The sequence below is a fragment of the Dendrobates tinctorius genome, unplaced genomic scaffold (assembly GCF_039654945.1).
Source record: "Dendrobates tinctorius isolate UK_male_01 unplaced genomic scaffold, ASM3965494v1 ptg000231l, whole genome shotgun sequence".
Lineage (NCBI taxonomy): Eukaryota > Metazoa > Chordata > Amphibia > Anura > Dendrobatidae > Dendrobates > Dendrobates tinctorius.
In genome coordinates this window covers 1,366,974-1,392,500 of record NW_027361898.1, presented here as the reverse complement: position 1 = coordinate 1,392,500, position 25,527 = coordinate 1,366,974, and the positions used below count along the sequence as shown (strand labels likewise).

At 47.3% G+C, this 25,527-nt stretch overlaps 1 protein-coding gene across 4 annotated transcripts in view; it reads left to right on the top strand.

The window, feature by feature from the left end:
- FIBCD1 (fibrinogen C domain containing 1) overlaps positions 1-25,527 on the top strand; it is a 135,695-nt gene that overhangs the window by 23,138 nt on the left and 87,030 nt on the right. The window contains exon 1 of one of the 4 annotated variants that reach the window (XM_073555936.1): positions 11,315-11,404. The exons of the other annotated variants lie outside the window; for them this stretch is intronic. The gene's annotated coding sequence lies outside the window, so the exon portion shown is untranslated. Of the gene's footprint in view, positions 1-11,314; positions 11,405-25,527 lie in introns of those variants that run through there. 4 annotated transcript variants of the gene reach the window in all.

Here is a 25,527-nt window from a genome sequence, read left to right as displayed (position 1 = left end):
CGGGGGCCCTAGGCAACTGCTGGCCCTGTATGCCAGCAGGTGCCAGGGCCCACCAGATGCCAGGGCCCACCGGAGAATCCTCCGGTTCTCCGGTGGGCCAGTCCGACGCTGGATACAGTAGATAGATAGATTGATAGATAGATAAAGTAGATAGATAGATATGGGATAGACAGATAGATACAGTAGATAGATATGGGATAGATAGATAGATAGATAATATATATGAGATAGATGTGGGATAGATAGATAGATAGATATGAGATAGATAGATAGATAGATATGGGATAGATAGATAGATATGGGATAGATAGATATGGGATAGATAGATAGATAGATAGATATGGGATAGATAGATATGGGATAGATAGATAGATAGATAGATAGATAGATAGATAGATAGATAGATATGGGATAGATAGATAGATATGGGATAGATAGATATGGGATAGATAGATAGATAGATAGATAGATATGGGATAGATAGATAGATAGATAGATAATATACAGTATATGGGATAGATATGAGATAGATAGATGGATAGATAGATAATGGGATAGAGAGATAGATAGATATGGGATAGACAGATCATTCTTTACCTTTAGTGATTTGTTCCCTTCCTGTAGAGGTAAATGTGGGGTGCAGTAAGCCCACTCCACATTGCCCTTTTGTCTACTCAGATTACCACTTGTCACAGGATAATTTGCCGACTCTGCATCCACCCTGTGCGGCCCATTGTCTTCTGTTTTACTGTTTTCAGGGTCAGAAACAGCCACTGTCCCCCCACTACAGGTAGACCACCTATTCAAGTGTGAGTGATGTGTTAAGTTCTTGCTGGCTGCCACCTGGCATTGATCTGTGCTATTTCTCCATCACTGCGCTTTGATTTCCACCATTTACATTAGCACTCTTTATATCTGTTGTGTTGAAATATATCCTGGTGTCAGGGTCAGCCGCTCATGTCCACATGGAGCATTTAAAGGGGAACTCCACCTCCTCTTGACAACAAAGGTGCCATATGCTGCCCATGTAGGAGCCATGCTAGGGGAGAGTAGAGCTACAGGAGTTATCCTGCCCACCATGGAGCACAGATCACAGGGCACATTTGGCAATAGCAAGGTGACATTAACCCCTTTATTACCCCATATGCCACCCGCTACAAGGCAATTGGAAGAGAGCGGATAAGTACTGGAATTGTCGCATCTTACAGATGCGCCTTTTCTGGGGTGGCTGGGGGAAGATTTTTTTTTAGCCAGGGGGGCCAAAAACAATGGTCCCTCTCTTGACTATTAATATCTGCCGTCGTCACTGGCGGAGAAAATTGGGCGGGAGTTTTTTGCGTGAATTAATCCTTTAATTTAACACCTACAGCTCCAAAATTTTACACACATACACTACTAACATTATTAGTGAGGGACATATAAAAAATTATGGATATGCACTGGTTTACTATATGTAAACCATGTCTCATATCCTGTTGGGTTCTGTAATGACTTTACAGATGCCGACAATTGAATTTTAACCTATTCTGCTATCTACCTCTGTATGAAAAAAAAAAATTATATATATAATATGTGTGTGTGTATATATATATATATATATATATATATATATATATATATATATATACACACACACATACTAGCTATTGAACCCGTTCTATGCCCGGGTTGCGAGCATTTATATTGGCATATGGTCTCCATCCTGGTAAGTGCTGCTTCCATCCTGCGCCCCTTCCTGTCATGTGCAGCCCCCATCCTGCGCCCTCATCCTGTTTTGTGCGCCTCCATCTTCTCATGTGCTACTCTCTTCCTGTGCCCTCATCCTGTCATGTGCTCCTATCTTGCTCCCCAATCCTGTCATATGGTGCTCCCATCATGCGCCCCAATCCTGTCATGTGGTGCTCCTATCCTGCGCCCCCATCCTGTCATTTGCTGCTCCATCCTGCGCCCCCATCCTGTCATGTGCTACTCCAATTCTGCGCCCCATCCTGTCATGTGGTGCTCTCATCCTGCGTCCCCATCCTGTCATGTGGTGCTCTCATCCTGTGTCCCCATCCTGTCATGTGGTGCTCACATCCTGTCATGTGCTGCTCCCATCCTGCACCCCCTCCTGTCATGTGCTGCTCCCATCCTGTGCCCCCATCCTGTCATGTGCTGCTCCCATCCTGCTCCCCCATTCTGTCATGTGCTGCTCCCATCCTGCACCCCCATTCTGACATGTGCTGCTCCCATCCTGTGCCCCCATACTGCAATGTGCTGCACCTATTCTGTGCTCCCATTCTGTCATGTGCTGCTCCCAACCTGCACCCCCATTCTGTGCTCTGCTGACATTCTATATAGGTTAAAACTGTGCTGGTCTACTCTGCTGACTTATCTGTATATAGTATCCTCTATAGCTATATACTTATGTGTACTATATATGTCTATATATAGTAGAAATGTTTTTTTTTAAGACAGAGACCAGAGGCACTGTGTGGCGCAGAAATCTTGTGTTTTTAAAATGGCGGCGAAGTGTGGGCGTCCGTTACATATTTAAATAAATTAGTGATGTCAGCAGAGGGACATTGTGGCGCAGGAATCAGCGCCTGAGCAGACCGCGCTGTCCGGTGCCATTTTGTTGGTGGGCGGAAATGCCGTGATGTCAGGAGAGGGCGGTATTGTGCCGCCGAAATCGGCGCCTGCATACTCTGCGCTTTTCGGCGCCATTTTCTTCAAGACACACTGCAGTGTGTCTTCAACAAAATGGCGCCAGAAAGCACGGCCTGCGCAGGCGCTGATTCTGGCACCGCAACCCGCCCTCTCCTGACATCACGGCGAGACCACAGGGTTCACCAGATTCAACCCCCCCTAGTCTCCTCGTGCGGTAAGTGACCTCCTGCTTGATTACGTTCAGTCTGTTCCCCCATAACATCTGGAAGAACAGACTGTAGACCCGAGTCCAGAGAGGCTCTGGCAAGACACAGACGCTGCCCAGGTAGATTAGCAAGGGGAGCAGGAACGCTTTGCACAGGCCAACCCTTTCCCTCAGGGTAAAAGACCAACCCTTCCTTTGGTCCACTCTTTGCGACACCTTTGATTCTGCCTTCCCAGTTTTTCATGGGGTAATCACCCTGGCCAAAATCGATGCCTAGGACTTTGGTATGTTCTTGGGGTTTGGGGAGGATGTCCGGAATATCAAACTCAGGATTCCCGCCTCCCAGCCAGAGACTCACACTTGTCCTGGTTGACCTTGGACCCCGAAGCCTCCGAGTAGCTGTCCACTTCTGACATCACCACCATCGCCTCCTCTCACAAATAAACAAAGACAGTGACATTGTCCGCGTAGGCCACTACCCTCAGGACAGCCTCTGGCGCCACCCCGCACATCCCCACCCCCGTCCACAATCGACCCTTCTGAGGAAGGGATCATTCGCAAATGTGTAAAGCAAAGGGCTAAGAGGGCAGCCCTGGCGGACACCAGATTCTACCCCGAAAGGTTGTCCAGTCCACCAGAAGGAAAGTCTCAGCCCCTACGTACAAGGTCTTAGGCCAGTCCACAAACCTCCCAGGCAGATCATACTTCAAAAGAGTGGACCAGAGGTACTGGTGGTTGACCCGATCAAAGGCCTTTGCCTGATCCAGGGTCAGCAGGAACCCCTTCCAAAGGCCTGGCCTGCCTTGCTCCATGGCCTCTCGTACACCTAAAACAGCACTGAAAGTGCTACGGCAAGGAACGCAACGGTGCTGAGCCTCCGAAAGGAGCCGCGGTGCAAACTTCACCAGCCTGTTGAAAAGTATCTTAGCCAAAAGATCTCTGTCCACATTGAGAAATGCTATGGGACGCCAATTCTCAATGCGTGACGGATCCTTACCCTGTGACAAAATGATCAAAGCTGACCTCCTTTATGATCTCGGCAGAGTGTCTGAGGAGAGACACTCATTAAACACCTGAGTCAAGAGGGGGTCAAGGAGTCCCTAAAGGTCCTAAAGAACTCGGATGTTAAGCCATCCGGACCTGGCGATTTTTTTGCGCCTGAGCCCATCGATCGCCAGTCACACTTACTCTTCTTTAATCGCTTCTGCCAAAACGTCCAGTGAGAGGTCAGCCCCTGGCTCCGGAACAGCTTCAGCCAGGAAAGCCGACATCCTGTCACAATCCAGTTCCCTCCTCCCCAAGAGGTGCGAGTAGTATGAACTGACGACCTCCAAGATCCCTGTTCTGGGCCTTCTCAGGGATCCCGTACTGTCAGCCCTGTCACTATCTTACTATTCACTGACATCTTGCATCTCCTGAAAGGGTCGGGCGAGTAGTACTTCCCGTAGTCCCTTTCAAAAAACAAAGATGCGTGCCTATCGTACTGACACCTCTTCAGCAAGGACTTCACACTGGAGATCTTCTCGCGGCTACCTCCAGTCAAGAAAAGATGCTCAAGTTTCCTCCTCAGGCTCAGATACAGGCGATCTCTGTTCAGGCTTGAGGTTCGAGAGCTGCCGGAAGAATCTCGCCACCTGATGTTTGAACATCTCCCACCACTCAGACTTAATGTTACTTAGGCCCAGCAGCGGTACCTGGCTCTGAAGAAATTCCTCAAAGAACCGTCTTACAGCTTCTTCCTCAAGGAGTGATGAATTCAGCTTCCAATAACCTCTTCCCATCCTAGGAGTCTCTGTAACGTTCCGACAAAACACAATCAAACAGTGATTGGAGAACTCCACCGCCAACAACCGAGCACGGCGAGGAGATGGCCTCCTCCTTCAAATAAAACTTGTCGATCCTAAACCTGCACTGACTACCTCTAAAATAGGTGAATTCCGTGTGGCCTGTGTCGTGCCGAATGTGGACATCCACCAGGCCTGCCTCACATACTATCCTGTTTAGCACAACGCAGTCATAAGCCAGCCGGTCTCTGGAACGAATCTCCTCTATCACAGGGTCTTGTGACGTTGTTGAAATCCCCTCCAAAGACCACCTGCCTACTTGAAAATAAGAAAGGTTTGATCTTCATGAAGAGATATTTGCAGTCCTACTTGGATTGGGGACCGTAGATGTTAATGAGCCGAAGCTCCTGTCCCCCCATGGAGATATCTAGGATCAAGCATCTCCCCATTTCTAATTCGATTAATCATCTGCATTCAACCGCTGCGGCCACAAGAGACCAGTAGGAGGGCCCATGCCTCCACTCGCGTCTTGTTTTATGCTTGGTTGATAGGTCAGTCAACCTGGTCTCCTGCAAAAACAAAATGTTGGCATCAAGTTGGCCTAGAAAACAAAAGGCCGTGTACCTTGCCGCACCCGACTTTAGATAGCCTTTTTCTTCCCACCCCCAACAGTTTCACCCTCTTCGTCCGACAATGATGAGCTTTTAGTGCGGTTAAGACAGACAGACTCATCCATTCTCTCCTTACATACACTCTGGCTCTTGTCTGGTGGTCCAGAGGGCCTTTTATTTGCTCCCTGAGAAGACCCAGCGACCTCCTGAGCCCCAACAACTTTGACCGCAACCTCCGGCTCCAGGTTCCCGTACTCCCCCTCTGGAGGGGAGTCCTGGAGGTCCCGGAAGCAGTTGGAGAGATCCACCAGAGGGGAGTGGGGTTGGACCTTCCAATGGCACCTGGATCAGGGCTAGAGAGTCAGAGGGGTTGCATTCCAGGGAGGAAGCTCAAGACCCGGACACACTCTTAGGGTACCGTTACACCTAGCGACTCACCAGCGATCCCGACCAGCGATATGACGCGGTCAGGATCGCTGGTGCATCGCTAGGTGGTCGCTAGTGAGCTGCCACACAGGCAGACCTCACTAGCGACATCGCTGGGGACGGGGGTCGCAACTTACCTGTCAGACGCGGCGATCCTGCGTCCTCCCGCCCGCGTCCACGCTCGTCGCTCGTCTCTCCACAGGAAGCGCCGCAGGAAGTGACCGACGAGAAATGATCCAGGAGCTTCTCGCGCGATCAGCGATAACCAGCGGGGGAGCCGGTCGGAGGTAAGTATCACATGCAGCGATATCACTAGCAATATCGCTGCAACGTCACAAAATCGGTGACTTTACAGCGATATTGCTAGCGATATCGCAGTGTGTAACGGGGGCTTTACCCTTGGTTGTTTTCATGTTACTTTTTTTCTTTTATTGTGACCACTCCCCCTCTCCCTCATCCAGACCGTCACCAGATGAAGGTTCCTGGGAAGACACGACGTCTGCCTGTTTCTCCCTTTCAAGTCTCCTGACTTCCTCGCTCAATTCGTTGTTTTTAGGATCCTCAGCTGCAAGTGAAGTACCTGGTTCAGGGTTTAGGGTCATTACTCCCTGCCCCCTGCTCCCCTGGCACTGCTCCTGCCGCCTGATGTTGGATGGCGGCAGCTTGGTCCTCACAGGTTCCCTCCCTCCTCCGCCTCTACTGGTACCCTCACCGGCAGGATTAGTCCCGGCTTTCACCTGTCCCTCACTCGCTGCTTTCAGGACCGTATTGGCAAAGGAACGCGGACAGCGGCTGAATGGATGACCGAGGTCACCACACAAGTTACACCTAATCCTGCCACAGGTAGCAGCGAGATGGCCGAGGTCCCCACACCGTGCCCATTTCTGGGTGATACACTCCGCACTAAAATGTGTGGGGCTGCCGCACCTGTGACAGACCTTAAGCTGCCCCTGGTAGAAAATTAAGATCCTGTCCCTCCCCAAAAATGTTGAGGAAGTGATATATTTAACCGTATTTCCTGAAACCTTCAATTTCACCATGAAGGTCCAGGCCCCTGACAAGATCCCATGGTCGTCACAGGTCTTCTCGGGAATGTCGACGATGTCGCCATATCGACCAATCCAGATCGAGATGTCCATACAGGAAAGTGATTCGTTACTGGTCTAAATGGTCACCTTCCTGACTGAGTTCTGGCGGGATATCACGACAGGAACGAAACCCTGCCATTCAGGGCGACCCCAAGCCAGCTCATGGCGAGACCAAAAAAGCTCAAGGCCCTCCGGTCTCACAAAGCTGACATCGAAGTAGGAGGTCCCATAAGGATGGAACAAGGGAAAGATGTCATATGCCGCAAAGCCCATCCCCAGCAGGAGCTCAGCAACCTTCGACCGATCAGGACAGGCATCCTTGCTTACCCACTGGAGATGGGCCACGTTCCTACGGTTACTCCTCTGCCCTATTGTCGGCAGAGACCAAACAGTTTCTGCCCCTCTATCTCGGAAGGCGGAAAGACCGTGCCTCTACATTGATGGAACTCTCCCCTTTCCTCAGGGCGTCCAGGAAGCGCTGCTGGAAGTCATCGTCCCCAGGGCCACCAGACAAGGGTGCACTACTACCCCCAGCAGTGACAGCTCCTGAGTAGCTTGGGGTTGAAGCCCTCACCACCATTGAGGGGGCAGTGGGACCAATACCTACCTCCCATCCAACCAACACCAATGCTGCTCTCCTCATTCACTCCACTACTACTCCCATCATTTACTCCACTATTACTCCCACCATTCACTCCACCAATACTCCCATAATTTGCAGCACCACAACTCCCATCATTCACTCCACTACTACTCCCATCATTTTCTGCACAGCTCCTTTCACTCCCCTTACCATTACTACCACCTCCCATCACCCCATAACCACTATTCTCACCACCATTTGTTCCACTGTTCTCTATACTTTCCACAGTCACATCCATTCCTTCCTCCCTTGTGTCTGGAGTCTCTGCACTCACACCTGCCGGACCGGGGGAGGGGTTCAGCACCACATCCGCTTTAATTAGTTCAGTGCTAACTTTATGCTATGCATTTTGAGCACCGTGCCCCTTACTGTCCTGGGCAGAATGTTTGTCAGCAGCCTGCCCTGTAGCCACAGACTTTGGGGGTTTAGTGTCTTTTTTTGCCGCCGGGTCACACTGCCCCCCTGTCGCTGCAGTGCGCCCAGTATTCTAGGCAATTTTAGTTTTTCTTTGCTGCTTTTCAGCAGGAATATTCCTCACATGTGGTTCCTCTATTTCAGTCGTGCGCCTCTTCACCTCTGTTGAGGCACACTGTGCCCCTGTCACAACACTGCGCCCCCCTTTGCCTCAACATGCTCCTCGGTCCTGCCCCTCACAGCCTCGGCTGGCTCAGCCGCAGTGAGCAGGGATGGAGTCTGCCCACGCTGTCCACCTTTCACAACAGCATGGACATCCCACCCTCCTCGGCCCCGGAGATAACCGGCTTAGCCGCAGAAGGCAGGGAGGGAAACTACACGGGGTCCCCTATGTCCGGTGCCGTGAATACCTCCACAGCCTCGCCCCCTGCACTGTTCCCCGCACAGACGTCAGCATCGCTGGACATCCTCCTCCTCTCCCCACCTTGTCCATGCCCCAGACCCACTGCAGAGCCCATGCCTTTAGGTTTGGTGGGGTTTAACCAGGAGGTGGTAGGTGTAACATCAGACATTGGTACATATTTGTAACTCACCACCTCCCGTGAAGTCTCCTTCATCTTCCTCTTTTTCTTTGTCTCCTCCGATGGCTCGTCCTCACCAAAGGAAAACCTGGTCAGGTCCACAGGAGACTCCAGCTCTCTGATCTGCCTCAGACTGCACTTCTCCTCTTCCTCCGCTGACACTCCAGCTTATGTTGCTGGAGTCCCTTGCCATGTCGGGAGTCCGTTTCCCTGTTGTTAGCTTTGCCCCTGACTCTCCTGGCTCTTTCCAGCACATGGGACTCCAGCCATGACGTTGTCGTTCTCCTCCTACTCACTTAGGACGCTGGCTGGTGGTTCTCCTGAGGTATTTAAATCCTTCATTTATGAGAACCGCCGCTGGTTCTTAAACCTCTCCAGTAAGGGACCTGCACTTTTCTCAATCCCCTCCCAGGGGAGCACTAACCGGACCACCTGATCTCTGAGGGCTTTAAACCTCTGGGAGGTCGCGGGTCTTTCCTTGTTGGAGGCTCGAGTGTTCAGGATCTGGGCCTACCGCCGCTCCTCCTTCAGCCCAGTCAGTGCTTTTGCCGGCGTCCTTGTACTCTCGCAACATGGCGACCACTCAGCAGAAGGAACTCGTGGACTCGCTGGAGATCATCTTCCCTAGGATGTTGCTGAGCTCTTCATCCTTGGGCCTGGGGTGCCCCTGTCTCCCTCTCTGGTCGGGCGATGAGCTGTCTCAGGATTGGAGTAGTTGGGTACGGTCTTTCTCATCCGTCCAAATCTCCTCAGTCCCTCCTGGGCCGGTTGCTGCTGCTGTCCCATCGAGAAAGACCGGGGAACAGAAGCCTGGGAAGCCACGCCCACCTCCCAGGAAGCCTGCCTCTCCCTGGGGAGAAGAGAGGCAGACTCTGGGCCTCCTCCTGGAAGTCCTGGAGCTCACAAAACAGGTGCTGCTCTTAGCAGGGTGTGACTCATTGTGGGCACCTGTCCTACAGTCACCTCCCCCAGTAATGGCTGATAACTGGGAGTAATAGATTGAACTCACCTGTCCTACAGTCACCTCCCCAATAATGGCTGATAAGAGGGAGTAATAGGTAGAGCAGACTGTAGTCGTGCTACCTCTTTAAATTACAGTTTAGTTTTATCCATATTTTTCCCAGGATACGTGTGGTCCGTGTTTGATCACTGCTGGCGCTGTGGGACGATTGTTTTAGATGTCTTTGTGTTCCTGAATCCTTTGATCGGTGATGATCTGTGTAAACATTAACATTCTCCCACAGTCGTGGACGGCGGTGGTATTATTTGGCCATTGTATGTTCCTTTTATGTGGAGACTGAATTACATTATCATGTAGGCACTGTACAGCAGTATTATGTAGTATGACACTATTATATGTTTATTGTATGACAGCATTAACTGGAGAAGTTATACCAATGTGATGACTGTGAATGGCAGCACTATACAGAAGGGGAGCAGTATTATGTGATACTATGGCAGCATTATGTTGAGAATGTGCAGCAATGGCTGTATGACACTGAATTGTAGCATTCTGTAGCTAAAGTATAGCAGCAATATATGAGCACTGTCTGTGTTATAATACCGTCATACAGAGTTCACATGAGTAGTGAGTGCATGGTTATGTTACATGAGTAGTGTTTAGCGGTATTATATAAGGTCTCTATGGCTGTGATATGTGGCGTATAGCTGTATAATATGAATAGTGTATGATTATACAGTATATATGTGGTGTATAGCTGCATTCTTAGCTGTATTATATGGGTGTACAGTTGTACTCTATGAGTAGTTTACCAATGTATTATATTGGTAGTATATAACTGTTATATGAGGCAGGTTTTTTCACAAGAATTATTTCACAACATTTTTATTCCTTTAATTTCGCCCATAATCTGTACAAATCCATTGATAAACAAACTGAAATATTTTTTGACGGAAAAAGAAAAATAAAGAAATAAAATAATGAGGTGGCATAAATTTGGACACCTGTACACTAATACTTTTTAGCTGTCCTCTGTGAGTTTCTGGCAGCGGTCAGTCTTTTTGGGTCGGAGTCTATCAGCACTAGACATCTAGAATGGTCGATCTTTGCTCGTTCCTCCTGCAATAGCGCCCTCTTCAGGTCACCACAGATTGTCACTTGGGTTCAGGTCTGGGCTTGTGATCCCCTTGAGAAAGCGGCCGCGTGTTGCCGTGAAACGCGCGTCGGGGCTCCTCTCATCCAACCCCTCTTCTCCTCCCCCTATTTACCAGTAAGCTCTGCTGGTGTTTAAATGTTTATGTGATGCTTTACTTACGGGTTATATTCTAATGGGTTCCCATTGAGGAATTCTTGTTATTATAGTGACTGTTTGACATTGCTTTCCAGCATCTTCCTTTGGACATTCTGCCTCCCTTTTTGTCCTTCACTTGACTTATACCTTACATGGGTTTTTTTTTTACTGGGGGGGGGAATTTGTTGAGGGTGCGGGGGTCATTTTTCTGCTTTGCACTGGCACTTTATTTATATTTGTGTGATTTTATTTGTAACTTTATATATTAATAAAAATAGACTTTTTTACTCCTCATTAAGGACATTGTTTTTGCTCCTATTTTCTCCTTGTTGTCACAAATATTCTATAATGCTGTAGATAATCCCTCAGTCCAACCTGAAAGAGAAGAAAAACAAGTTTTATTATATTCAGCTCGGGGGCGGTACGGTTGGATGGGCGATGCAGGTCCGAGTCCGGTGCCTCCCTTCTTCATGCGATGTCGCCATCCTCCTTGATTCGTGCCGCGCTCCTGCGTAGGCGTACTGATCTGCCCTGTTGAGGGCAGAGTAAAGTACTGCAGTGCGCAGATGCCGGGAAAGGTCAGGGAAGCCCAGCGCCTGCTTACTGCAGTACTTTGCTCTTCCCTCAACAGGGCAGATCAGTACGCCTGTGCAGGAGCACGCCACGAAGCAAGCAGGATGATGACATCGCATGAAGATGGGAGGTGCCGCACCCAGGACCTGCAACACCCATCGGACCGGACCGCCCCCTGGTGAGTATAATAAAACTTGTTTTTCTTCTCTTTCAGGTCGGATCAGGGGCTTATCTACAACATTATAGAATGCTGTAGATAAGCCCCAAAAGGCAGTGGCCGCCTCTTTTAGCGGCAAAACGAGGTGACAGGTTCCCTTTAAGCAAGAGGCACCACTAACTAAACACCATGAAGACCAAGGTGTTATCCAGATAAGTCAGCGACAAAGTTGTTGAGAAGTACAAGTCAGGGTTGGGTTATTAAAAAAAAATATCCCAGTGACTGATGATCCATCAATGCACCATGAGATCCATTATCATCAAATGAAAAGAATATGGTACCACAACAAATCTGCCAAGAGAGAGCCGCCTACCAAAACTCTCAGCCCGGGGAAGGAGGGCATTAATCAAAGAGGCAGCACAGAGACCAAAGGTCACCCTGAAGGAGCTGCAGCGTTCCCAAGCAGAGACTGGATTATCTGTCCATCTGACCACAATAAGCCGTACACTCCATAGAGTTGGCCGTTATTCAAGAGTGGGTAGAAAAAAAGCTTTTACTTACACACAAAAATTGTAAGGCTCCTTTTGAGTTTGCTCCCAAATGTATGAAGGAAGGTGCTGTGGTCAGATGAGATAAAAATAGAACTTTTTGGCCACCAAGGTTAATGTTATTGTCTGCTGCCAAACCAATACAGTTCATCACCCCAAGAACACCATCCCCACAGTGAAACATGGTGGTGGCAGCATCAAACTGTGGGGCTGTTTTTAGGCAGCAGGAACAGGGAAAATGGTTAGAATTGTGGAGAAGATTGATAGTGCAAAATGCAGAGATATTCTTTAGGAAAACCTGTTTCAGTCTGTCAGTGATTTGAGACTGGGACGGAGGTTCATTTTCCAGCACGATAATGACCTAAAGCATACTGTTAAAGCAACACTCAAGTGGTTTAAAGGGAAAGGTGTAAATTGTTTGGAGTGGCCTAGTCAAAGCCCAAACCTTAATCCAATTTAGAATCTGTGGTCAGACTTGAAGATTGCTGTTCACCAGAGAAAACCGTCTAACTTAAAGGAGCTGGAGCAGTTTTGCCTTGAGGAACGGGCAACAATCTCAGTGGCAAGATGTGGAAAGCTCATAGTGACTTATCCATAGCAACTTGAAGCTGTAATTGCTGCAAAAGAAGGCTCTAGAGCAGTGTTTCTCAACTCCAGTCCTCAAGACCCACCAACAGGTCATGTTTTCAGGATATCCTTAGTATTGCATAGGTGATGGACTTAATTCTTGAGCAGGTGAAGAAATTATCACCTGTGCAATACTAGGGAAATCCTGAAAATTTGCCCTATTGGTGGATCTTGAGGATTGAAGTTGAGCAACTCTGCTCTAGAAAGAATTTGGGGGGGGGGTCTGAATATTTATGCACACTGAAGTTTCCAGTCATTTTGTCCTAATTGTTGTTTGCTTCATAAGAAAAAGAAAACCAAATGCCCACAGTTGTAGGTATGTTCTTTAAATTAATTGATGCAAACCTTAAAAAAAACAGTGAAATTTCAGGTTGTGAGGTAGCAAAACACGAAAAATGCCAAGATGGGTGAATGCATTCGCAAGCTACTGAATATAGGTAATGTATTGCTGTATTATATGGGTAATTTATAACTGTATTATAAGAATAGTGTACGGCTGTATTACAGGTGCTTCTCACAAAATTAGAATATCATCAAAAATGTAATTTATTTCAGTTCTTCAATACAAACAGTGAAACTCATATATTATATAGAGTCATTACAGAGTGATCTATTTCACGTGTTTATTTCTGTTAATGTTGAGGATTATGGCTTACAGCCAATGAAAACCCAAAAGTCATTATCTCAGTAAATTAGAATACTTTATAACACCAGCTTGAAAAATTATTTTAAAATCCAAAATGTTGGCCTACTGAAATGTATGTCAGGTAAATGCACTCAATAACAAAAACTTTATTTCAGCTCACCCAGTTGCTCTATGCTCATCCACTTGGGGCTCAGACACCGGCCTCGCCCTGGCCTCCCATCAAGGACAATAGAAAAAATTGGAGTCCGGCTCAACAGGACTGAATTTTTATTTTATTTTTATTTTTCAAAAGAAAATATAGTGCCTGCAAAATAAAATTTTCATGGTCGACAGTGCAGTCTAAACGCGTCAACTGGGTCATGTCGACCATGAAAATTGTCTTTTGTACGCGCTATATTTTCTTTTGAAAAATAAATCCATTCAATACTTGGTCGGGCTACTTTTGCATCAATTACTGCATCAATGCGGCGTGGCATAGAGGTGATCAGCCTGTGGCACTGCTGAGATGTTATGGAAGCCCAGGTTGCTTTGATAGCAGGCTTCAGCTCGTCTGCATTATTGGGTCTGGTGTCTCTCATCTTCCTCTTAACAATACCCCATAGATTCTCTATGGGGTTAAGGTCAGACGAGTTTGCTGGCCAATCAAGCATGGTGATACTTTTGTTTGTAAGCCAGGTATTGGTACTTTTGGCAGTGTGGCAGGTGCCTCCTCCTCGTGGAGACTGAAATTCCCATCTCCAAAAAGCTTGTCAGTAGAGGGAAGCGTGAAGTGCTCTAAAATCTCCTGGTAGACAGCTGCACTGGCCTTGATAAAACACAGTGGTCCTACACCAGCAGATGACATGGCTCCCCAAACCATCACTGATTGTGGAAACTTCACACTAGACCTCACTCAGCTTGGATTGTGGCCTCTCCACTCTTCCTCCAGACTCTGGGACCTTGATTTCCAAAGAAAATTCAAAATTTAATTTAATCTGAAAACAACACCTTGGACCACTGAGCAACAGTCCAGTTCTTTTTCTCCTTGGCCCAGGTAAGACGCTTCTGGCGTTGTCTATTGGTCATGAGTGGCTTGACACAAGGAATGCGACACTTGTAGCCCATGTCCTGGATATGTCTGTCTGTGGTGGCTCTTGAAGCAGCAGTCCACTCCTTGTGAATCTCCCTCAAATTTTTGAATGGCCTTTTCTTAACAATCCTTTCAAGGCTACAGTTATCCTGGTTGCTTGTGCACCTTTTTCTACCACACTTTTTCCTTCTACTCAACTTTCTATTATTATGCTTGGATACAGCACTCTGAACAGTCGGCTTCTTTAGCAATGACCTTTTGTGGCTTACCCTCCTTGTGGAATGTGTCAATGACTGCCTTCTGGACATCTGTCAAGTCAGCAGTCTTCCCCATGATTGTGGAGCTACAGAAACAGACTAAGTGACCTTTAAAAACACTTAGGAAGCCTTTGCAAGTGTTTTTGTTAATTATTCTAATTTACTGAGATAATAACTTTGCGGTTTTCATTAGCTGTAAGCCGTAATCATCAACATTAACAGAAATAAACACGTGAAATAGATCACTATTTGTAATGACTCTATATAATATATGAGTTTCACTTTTTGAATTGAAGAACTGAAATAAATTAAGTTTTTGATGATATTCTAACTTTGTGAGAAGCACCTATATATGGACAGGGGCATAATGATTGCGGTTGCAGAGGTCGGGTTAGGTGTCCGCCAGTGCAAACTTCACCTGGATGTGCGTACACTGGTGCACATTCATCTGAAGTGTATTTCAGCGCAGAGACGCAGCTGGCCAGAGGACAGTAGCTGAATTCAGTGTGCATGTGGCTGGGGGAGCATGACAGTGACGTAATTTGCTCTCCTTGCCTGCAGGCTGAAGTCAGTTGTCGGCTTCAGAAGAGGATGCCACGTGGCAGGGAAGCAGAGGGAAGGTGAGTATAATAATTTATTTTTGCTTCTATGCATTAAAGAACAGCAGCAGAATGGGGGATGGGAACTGGATGGGGGATATATATACCAGGATGGGGAACATATATACAATGATAGAGGCCATTTACACCATGATGAGAGAAATATATAACAGGATGGGAGACTTATATACCAGGATGTGCCCAGGATGGGAAACACTACTACTTAATAGAGGGGGAGCAAATCATCTCACCTTATAGGATGTGAATGCTACATGGGTTCATACATCTGACCAACATGCCGGGAGGGGGACAGGTCCAAATTTTGCATCGGGGCCCTAGGTGCGCCATTATATATGGGTTATATGAGTATTATATGCAGTGGCGGACACTAACAGCTTGGGGCCCCTGTGCAAGGAATGTGTCTGTGCCCCCCTCCTTTTATGGTGACAAAGCTACACATATATACAGTGTGTGTATATATACAGTATATATATATATATATATATATATATATATATAGTGGGCCACCATTTATATGGATACACCTGGGTGGGCCATTTATAAAGTTGGATCCAAAATGGCCGACTTCAAAATGGCTGCCATGGTCACTGCCCATCTTGAAAAGTTTTCCCCCTCCCATAAACTAATGTGCCTCAAACAAGAAGTTGATATCACCAACCATTCCCATTTTATTTAGGTGTATCCATATAAATGGCCCACCCAGGTGTAGCCATATAAATGGCCCACCCTATATATAGCCACACACATGCATGTGTATATCTTACATTGTCTCCTTTATTATATATAGTGCCATCTCTTATTACACAGTGCCCTCTCTTGTTATGTACACCTCCGTCCCTTACATATTGGATTATATAGAGCCCTGTCATTGTTACATACCATCTTCTTTTGTTAGCTATATAATGCAATGACAGCTAATGTACCACTTGAAAGCTTCTTTTCTAATGGCGGAGCTGATGGACTGGTTGTCTGGTCACCGGCTGCTCCATCAGCAGTCATTTTATTTCTAAGAGAGGGGACTATGTAATAAAAGAGGGCACTGTGAATAACAAGATTACATCATGAAAGAGACAATGCTGTACATTACAGCAGAGGAAGCTATATAATAAGGAACGGCACCATATATGACTAGAGAGGATGGTACGTAATAAGGGACCATGTTATACATAATAAAAGAGAAAACTATGTACACTAACTAAGGACAACGCTATACATAAGTGAGTACACTATATACAGAGGAACTGTGCTATACATAATAAGTGAGTACACTATATACTAAGGGACTGTGCTATACATAATACGTGAGTACACTATATACTAAGAGATTGTGCTATACATAAGTGAATACATTATATACTAAGGGTCTGTGCTATAAATAATAAGGTTACTTTCCTTTATCAGTGTGCAGTGTCGATGTGCTGCGCACTTTTACAGATGCATTGAGCATGTCCTATGCTGATCCTCAAAATCGGATCAGAACAAAACATTCTCAAATCCGTGATTTTAATGTACAGTATATGTGAATGGACCTATAAAAACCCTACGTGTCTGTGTGCCTTCCGATAAAAAAAATCTGGAAGCACACGGACATTTTGCATAAATGTGAGAATGTAGAATAAGGGATTTTACAGATAACATTGTTACTCCAAATCACACAGAACATATATAGAATAATATCTACATCCAGGCACTTACCGCTGACATCTTGTCTGATTAGAGCCGCTTTCTCCTGTTTCTTCTCCATCTGGTCAGACGTACATGTCGATATCTCCCAGCCACGACTCGTCTTGTCATGATGATCATCGTAGCCCTGAAAATAACAAGGTCACATACATTGTATACATTCTTGCGTCTCTCCCCTCAATACAGATATGTACTCCACCATTAAAAATGTAATAAGCAGCACTGTGTCCCCCATTAACTATAGTCTCTGACTCCCAATAATATAAATTATTCAGTCTGTGACTCTGCTCAGTTAACCGTAAGGTTATGTGCACACGGAAAGTATGCAAGGTTTTACAGTACAAGAAAAGTGAATGAGATCCCTGAAGTCTCGTGCACACGCTGCTTATTTTTATCCTGCAGATTTGCAGCAAATTCAAATCTGTATTATGTCAATTCTTGCAGCTTATTTCACCCGTACTAATGAGGGAAAATATGTAACAAAAGCATGGCAAAAACGTTGCCAAAAAATAAATGTGTTTTACTCAGCATCCATCCTAACAACACATTAGGATATGCAGCACAATTTTCTCATGCAACTCTTGAACGTGTGCACATAGCCTTAGTCCCTGTCCTATATCCCCCTCCCCCCATACATTATAAGTCCTTTAAAGCATCAAATTGATTTTGGGGGTCGGAGAAAACATTATCAGGTACAGTGCATCCACCACCACCTCCCAATTTATTACAAGTCCCTTACAGCATCTTATCCCACCTTTCAGTTCATTATACAGTGTCCTATGCACCTTATCACCTCCTCTCTCCAATAAATTTTAAGTCCCCGATAGCATTACAATGAATTGTGAGATGGGGGAGGACACTATAAGAGGCTTAGCACCCTCCTTCACTACCCAATTTATTTCACATCCATATCTAATGTCCTCTTCCCCCTCCTTATGTTCATAAGTCCATTATAAGTCCCCATTACTGCCATCCCAATCCCTTACATCCATCATTGCCCTCCTCCACCACCCCCATCATTGCCCTCCTCCACCACCTCATCATTGCCCTCTCCACCACTCCAATCATTGTTCAATCCCACCACCTCCATCATTTCCCTCTCCAACATCCCAATCACTGCCTTCTCCCCCACCACCCCATCATTGCCCTTTCCACCACCTCCATCATTCACTTGTCCCCTACCATCCCCATCATTGCCCTTTCCACCACGACCAACATCATTGTCCTTTCTGCCACCACCATCATTGCCTTCTACCTCACCACCCCAATTTGCCCATTCCATCACCTCCATCTGTGCTTTCTCCCCCACTTACCCTATCATTGCTCATTCAATCACCTCCATCACTGCCTCCTCCTCCACCACCACCATTTCCCTTTTCACCACCCCCATCATTACCCTCTCCACCACCTACACACACACACCACCGCTCACCTACATACACACACAGCACCACTCCCCTCTCTGAACGTTCCCCGGCAGCCACAGTGTACAGTACACACACAGCACCACTCACCTCTACACACACAGAGCCAGAGCACCACTCACCTTTCAGCATGTTTCCTGCAGCCGCAGCTTCACCGTCGCCGGCACTTTCCTCTGTCACAGAAGCGCCCTGAAGGATGACATCATCCAGCCGCGCTTCTTTGTCAGATAGGAAGTACGGGCAGCAAGCAGGATGGATCCCTGCAGTTCCGCTCCGCTGCCATTTTGTCCTATAGGCAGCGGAGCTGCATGTATCGCTCCTTGCCCGCCGCATGAGGCAATCTGGCCAGGGCCCCCCTGGAGCCTCAGGGCCGGAGAAACAGTCTAGATTGCCCTCATTATTAGCCCCCCTCCAAGGGCCCCCCTCGGCCTCCGGAACCCGGTCCAACTGCATCAGCTGCACATGCAGTATGTCTGTCCCTGATTATATGACTATTATATGGATGTTATATGGCTGTAGTATATGGGTAGTGAATGGCTATATTATAGGAGTAGAGTATGACGGCTTATACAGTAGGTACGGAAAGTATTCAGACCCCTTTAAATTTTTCACTCTTTGTTTCATTGCAGCCATTTGGTAAATTCAAGAAAGTTAATTTTTTTCTCATTAATGTACACTCTGCACCCCATCATGACTGAAAAAAAGCAGAAACGTAGAAAGTTTTGCAAATTTATTAAAAAAGAAAAACTGAAATATCACATGGTCATAAGTATTCAGACCCTTTGCTCAGTATTGAGTAGAAGCACCCTTTTAAGCTAGTACAGCCATGAGTCTTCTTGGGAATGATGCAACAATTTGTGGATCCTCTGCCATTCTTCCTTGCAGATAATCTCCAATTCCATCAGGTTGGATGGTGAGCGTTGGTGGACAGCCATTTTCAGGTCTCTCCAGACATGCTCAATTGGGTTTAGGTCAAGGCTCTGGCTGGGCCAGTCAAGAATGGTCACAGAGTTGTTCTGAAACCACTCCTTTGTTATTTTAGCTGTGTGCTTAGGGTTATTGTCTTGTTGGAAGATGAAACTTTGGCCAAGTCTGAGATCCAGAGCACTCTGGAAGAGGTTTTCATCCAGGATATCGCTTTACTTGTTATTCATGTTTCCTTCAACTGCAACCAGTCGTCCTGTCCCTGCAGCTGAAAAACACCCCCATAGCATGATGCTGCCACCACCATGTTTCACTGTTAGGATTGTATTGGGTAGGTGATGAGCAGTGCCTGGTTTTCTCCACACATACTGCTTATAATTATAACCATAAAGTTCTATCTTCATGTCACCAAACTCCCTGAGTCTAGTAGTCCACTCATTTGCAACCCATTCACTTTTACGGGACAATTTTGGGACTCTTCGCTATGTGAACAGGAACAGTCCACAAAGCAGGCTGGAAATGCATAGTGTAACACTGGTGTCGCATGTTAAGGCCCCGTTAAACATAACGATATCCCAGCAATCCCACCAACGTTCCGACATGGATGGGATCGCTGGGACATCATTAGGCTGATCGCTGGTGAGCTGTCACATAGACAGCCCCTCCAGCGATCAGGACCAGCGAGCAAGCTGGTTTCCAATGTAAACAGCGGGTATCTAAAAGCCGCGCGGCTCTTGGATACCCGCTGTTTACCTTGGAAACTAGCGTCGCTGATCACTGGTCTCTCGCTGCCACACGCAGCGAGGCGCGCTGGCCAGCGGGAGACAAATGATCAAAAAACAGCCCAGGTTGATGGAGCGCGATCAGCGATACCCGGCAGGGGGGCCGGTCGCTGATCCCCGTCACACACAGCGTGTCGCTGTGTGTGACGGGGCCTTTACAGTCCATGACCTTGGCCTTGACATTTCCATCAAATTACATCCCTCGAACAGACCTTCAGCTCGACCACCTCTGCCCCCTTGGACGCCCAACCCCTCTTGAGCATCGGCCCCCTGAAAGGAACCCTACTATGGAGTGGGTTGCTGTCTCAAGGACCAGTCTGATAACTTTCAACCAGTCCAACCAGGTCATCGGTGTTCAGCTGCGGTTGTTGCTAGGCTTGCCCCAGGTGTTTGATCAAGTCTTCTATGCTGTCTGACGCTCCTCCCTGGCCTATAGCCATCTTCACTCACGACATGCAGTACATCTGTAGCAGTGACACGTGTTCCCTGGGAACACTGCCCCCCATACTTATAACACCAAATGTAACAATTGTACTCACTTGGGAGCGATCTGAGGTATCACAGGATCCGTTTCAATTTAAAAGTCCTGCTAATTTATTTCAGTTCTCATAAACCACATCACAGGAAAACCTACCATATATACTCGTGTATAAGCCGACACGAAAATACGCCGACCCCCCTAATTTTGCCACAAAAAACTGGGAAAACTTATTGACTCAAGTATAAGTCTAGGGTGGGAAATGCAGCAGCTACTGATAAATTTCAAAAATAAAAATAGATACCAATAAAAGGAAAATTAATTGAGACATCAGTAGGTTAAATGTTTTTGAATATCCATATTGAATCAGGAGCCCCATATAATGCTCCACACAGTTCATGATGGGCCCCATAAGATGCTCCATACAAAATACGCCCCATATAATGCTGCACAAAGGTTAATAATGGCCCCATAAGATGCTCCATACAAAATACGCCCCATATAATGCTGCACAAAGGTTAATAATGGCCCATAAGATGCTCCATAGAATAATATGCCCCATATGCTGCCCCATAAAATGCTCCATAGATTATGCCCCCATAAGATGCTCCATACAAAATAAGCCCCATATAATGCTGCACAAAGTTTAATAATGACCCCATAAGATGCTCCATAGACTATGCCCCCATAAGATGCTCCATACATTATGCCCCCATATGCTACCCCATAAGATGCTCCATAGAGTATGTCCCCATATGCTGCTCCATAGATTATGCCCCCATAAGATGCTCCATAGTTTATGCCCCCATATGCTGCCCCCATAAGATGCTCCATAAAATATACCCCCATAAGATGCTCCATAGATTATGCCCCATACTGTATATTGCTGCTGCTGCCGCTGCTGCTGCAAAAAAAAAAATGACATACTCACCGCTTGTCGCTGGGGGCCAGGTGCTGGGTCCTAAGCAGGCGGAGACACCGGCGCGCTATGGGGGACTGGTGCCAGTGTCGCCGCTCACTCCGGACCCAGCTCCTGAGATATTCATCTGTCCCTGGTCCATCGCTACTGTCTGCCGCGTCCTGTGTCAGTGACGTTCAGACAGCAGAGGGCACGTTGCGCACTAACCACATCATCGCGCCCTCTGCTGACTAAACATCACTGACAGAGGACGCAGCAGCAAGCAGCGATTGGGCGGGGACAGGTGAATATAGGGGTCGACGGGGGAGGAGGAGCAGGGGTGTCAGGCAGGGCCGGTTTTAGGCAAAGTGGGGCCCTAGGCAAAGTTTAAAATGGGGCCCCAAAAGCTAACATATTGCACATCACACAGAAGCATTTTGATTGTATTTACATGTGCTGAGTTCAGGCCGCTAAATGATCGACAAAATTGAAGAAGTCGTTCAATACTTGTTTCCTGATCTCTTTCCACCGTCTGAGAAAGAATGATGGGAACAGAACGATCATTAATGGATCACTAAGGGTGTGTGCACACGTTGCGGTTTTTGCTGCGGATCTGCAGCGGATTTGGTCCTGCGGATCCGCAGCAGTTTCCATGAGGTTTACAGTACCATGTAATCCTATGGAAAACCAAATCCGCCGTGCACATGCTGCGGAAAATTCCGCGCAGATTTGCTGCGGTTTATTTTCCGCAGCATGTTACTTCTTTTTTGCGGGACCGCAGCTGCAGTGAACGTTCCGGGACATACAAATCAATCACTCATCCGCACTTCCAAACCGCACTAGAACCTGCATCAAATCTGCTGTACACATGCTAGGAATCTGCAGGAAAAATGCATGTGTTTTACACTGCGGTTTCTGCCAAGAGATATGGATTCTCTGCACAAAAAGCCGCAGACTAATCCGCAACATGTGCACACACCCTAACAGATCACCATACAGTATCATGTTATCAGCAGCACATCTACAGTTTACACCCCATAGTCCTCCATATAATATAATCTGCCCCATAGTCCTCCATATAGTATAATACACTCCTCAGTCCTCCATATAGTATAATACACTCCTTATAGCCCCCCATATACTAAAATGCACTGCTCAGTACTCCATATAGTATAATACACTCCCCATAGTGCTCCATATAGTATAATACACTCCTCAGTGCTCCATATAGTATAATACACTCCTCATAGCCCTCCATATATTAAAATACACTGCTCAGTCCTCCATATAGTATAATACACTCCTCATAGTTCTCCATATAGTATAATGCACCGCCATAGTCACCCATGTAGTACAATTCACTTCCCATAGCATAATGCACCCCATAGTTCTTCATATAATGTATTCCCCATAGTCCTCGATACAGTATAATGCAGCCCTCATATAGTATAATGCAGCCACCCAATAGAGCATAATGCAGCCACCCCACAGAGTATAATGCAGCCCCGCTATACAATATAATGTAACCCCCATAGAATATAATGCAGCCCCCCTCTTATAGTATAATGCAGCCACCCCTTAGAGAATAATGCAGCTACCCCAGAGTATAATGCAGCCACTCCACAGATTATATGGCAACCCCCTCATAGGATATAATGCAGCCCCTTATATAGTATAATGTAGCCCCTTCATAGAAAACAATGTAGCCCTCCTCATATAGTATAATGCAGCCCCCATCGAAAATAATAAATATAATACAGCCCCCCCATAGAACATAATGTAGCCCCAAATAGAATATAACACAGCCTCCCCCTATAGAATATAATGTAAAATGTATCCCCCATGGTATATAACACAGCCGCATAGTATATAGGCCAGAACCACATGGTATACAGCCCAGCCCAACATGTTATACAGCCCAGCCCACCATGGTATACAGCCCAGCCCACCATGGTATACAGCACAGCATGGCATATAGCCCACCATGGTATAATACTGCCAACCATGGTATAATACAGCCCAGCGTGGTATAATACAGCCCAGCATGGTATATAGCCCCCTCAGAATGGTATATTACAGCCCAGTATGGTCTAATACAGCCCAGCATGGTATATAGCCCCCCCCCAGAATGGTATAATACAGCCCAGCATGGTATATAGCCCCCCCCCAGAATGGTGTAATTCAGGCCAGCATGGTATAATACAGCCCAGCTGTCATGATCCATGCTGGATCAGGGCTGATAAAAAGCACAGGTAACCTTTTTTTTTCTTAAGCTGTGCTTAAGTTTTGGTTTTTGCCCCCAGTGGCCATTGGGATTAGTGTACTCTGGTGTCTTTTGTTCTGAGTTTGCCCCCGGTGGTGGTGAGCGTCATTGCACTCTTGTTTCTTTAGTTAAGTGCACATGATTATAATGCAGGTGTGATTGCTGGCTCTTACCTATAAAAGAGTCACAGGTGTTGCAATCAGTGTTGGTGATAGTGTTCATTTCAACCATCCTTGGTGGACGAAGGAGCTGGAGAGCGTTCCTTGCAGCACTGTCTTAGCCCTGGTGTGGAAGGAGTCATAGGGGATTTCCTGGTAGCTCTGACAGAGCTTGGTGGCAGTGATTCAGGAGGAGAGCTGCATTCTTGTGGTGGACTCTGTTGCCAGGAGCAAGTGCAACAGAGTAAAGCTAAGTGGTGTTTCCCTATTTGTGTTTTTCCTTAGTGTGTATTAGTACAGCGGTGGGGCCAGTGCCTGCGCCACCCAGCTCCCTAGCAAGGGATATGTGTAGGGTGTGCTAGGGCGACAGGTTCCTGATCGGCGCCCGGTGCGGAACCCAGTTCAGACCTTTGCCCAAATGCTGCAGACCCTTACTAATGAGATTAGGGGTCTGCGCAGAGGGTTGGTGCGGCACCTGCGGCTGTTGGTGGGCTTTGGGGACTTGGTTCAGTGACAAGCTCAGCCAGAACCCAAGATATCCCTCCCTGACAGATTTTCTGGAGGGAGAGATCAATTCTTGGTGTTTCAACAAGCCTGTAAATTGTACTTTATTTCAGGCTGCGCCCTCGTTCATTAGGGAGTGAAGAGCAACGGGTGGGAATCATTATGTCCCTTCTTAAAGGGGATCCCCAATCCTGGGCCTTCTCCCTACCGGACGATTCTCCATCATTAGAGTCCGTGGACGAGTTTTTGGTGGCTTTGGAGCTTGTGTATGGGGATCCTGATGGCGTCGCCCTGGCGGAATCTCGACTCCGTAGGTGTAAACAGGGAGCCCGGGTTGCTGAGGAGTACTGCTCAGAGTTTAGGAGGTGGGTCACTAACACTCAGTGGAATGACCCTGCACTTAGGTGTCAATTTGTGCAGGGTTTGTCTCCAAAGTTGCAGGATACTCTGGTGCAGTACGCCGCCCCCAGGTCGCTGGAGGCCGCCATGTCCCTTGCCATGGGTGGATAGACGCCTTAGGGAAAGACATATACAAAAAGTGCCCCCTGATGTCCTCGCTAGGGAGGAGGACCCACCAGTGCGGCCGGAGGAACCCAGACAGCCCGGTGTTGTTGATACAAAAAGGGGGGTGTCTGCGGCTCGTCGTGGTGGGGGGGGTATGCTTTTCCTGTGGGAAGCCTGGCCACTTTATGAGAGCCTGCCCAGTTCATGCCAAGTCTCCTGACGAACCCATGCAAGTAGGAAAAGCTAGTTTGTATTCGGAGGTGCCTACGGTTCGGGGAGTGGTGTCGGCATGTTTGTACTGTGGGCAGACTGGTCATGTCCTGAAGGCTTGCCCATTGCGCGCCAAATTATCTGTGCCATCTGAGAAGCCGCATTCCCCTGGTCGCTTGGAGAGAGGCGACCAGGCAGTATACATTTCCTCCATTTTGCCCTCCCAAGGTACCATGTTAGCAGAGGTGTTGGCTGGCGGGGTACCGGAGGTGATACCGGTGCTTGTGGACAGCGGAGCAGGAGTCAGTCTGATGGATGCTCGCTTTGTCCAGACTCATGGTCTGAGGTGTAGGACGTTAGCCCAGCCTATAAGCGTCCAGGCCATAAAGTCTTAGTTACTCACCGGTTAACGGTATTTTTCGGAGTCCATGACAGCACCACCTGAGAGAGGGGATCCGCCCTTCAGGAACAGGAAACCTACAGATACAAAAGGGCGGCACCTCTCCCACGCATCAGTTGGATTACAGAGCACAAGAGGACCACAATGGT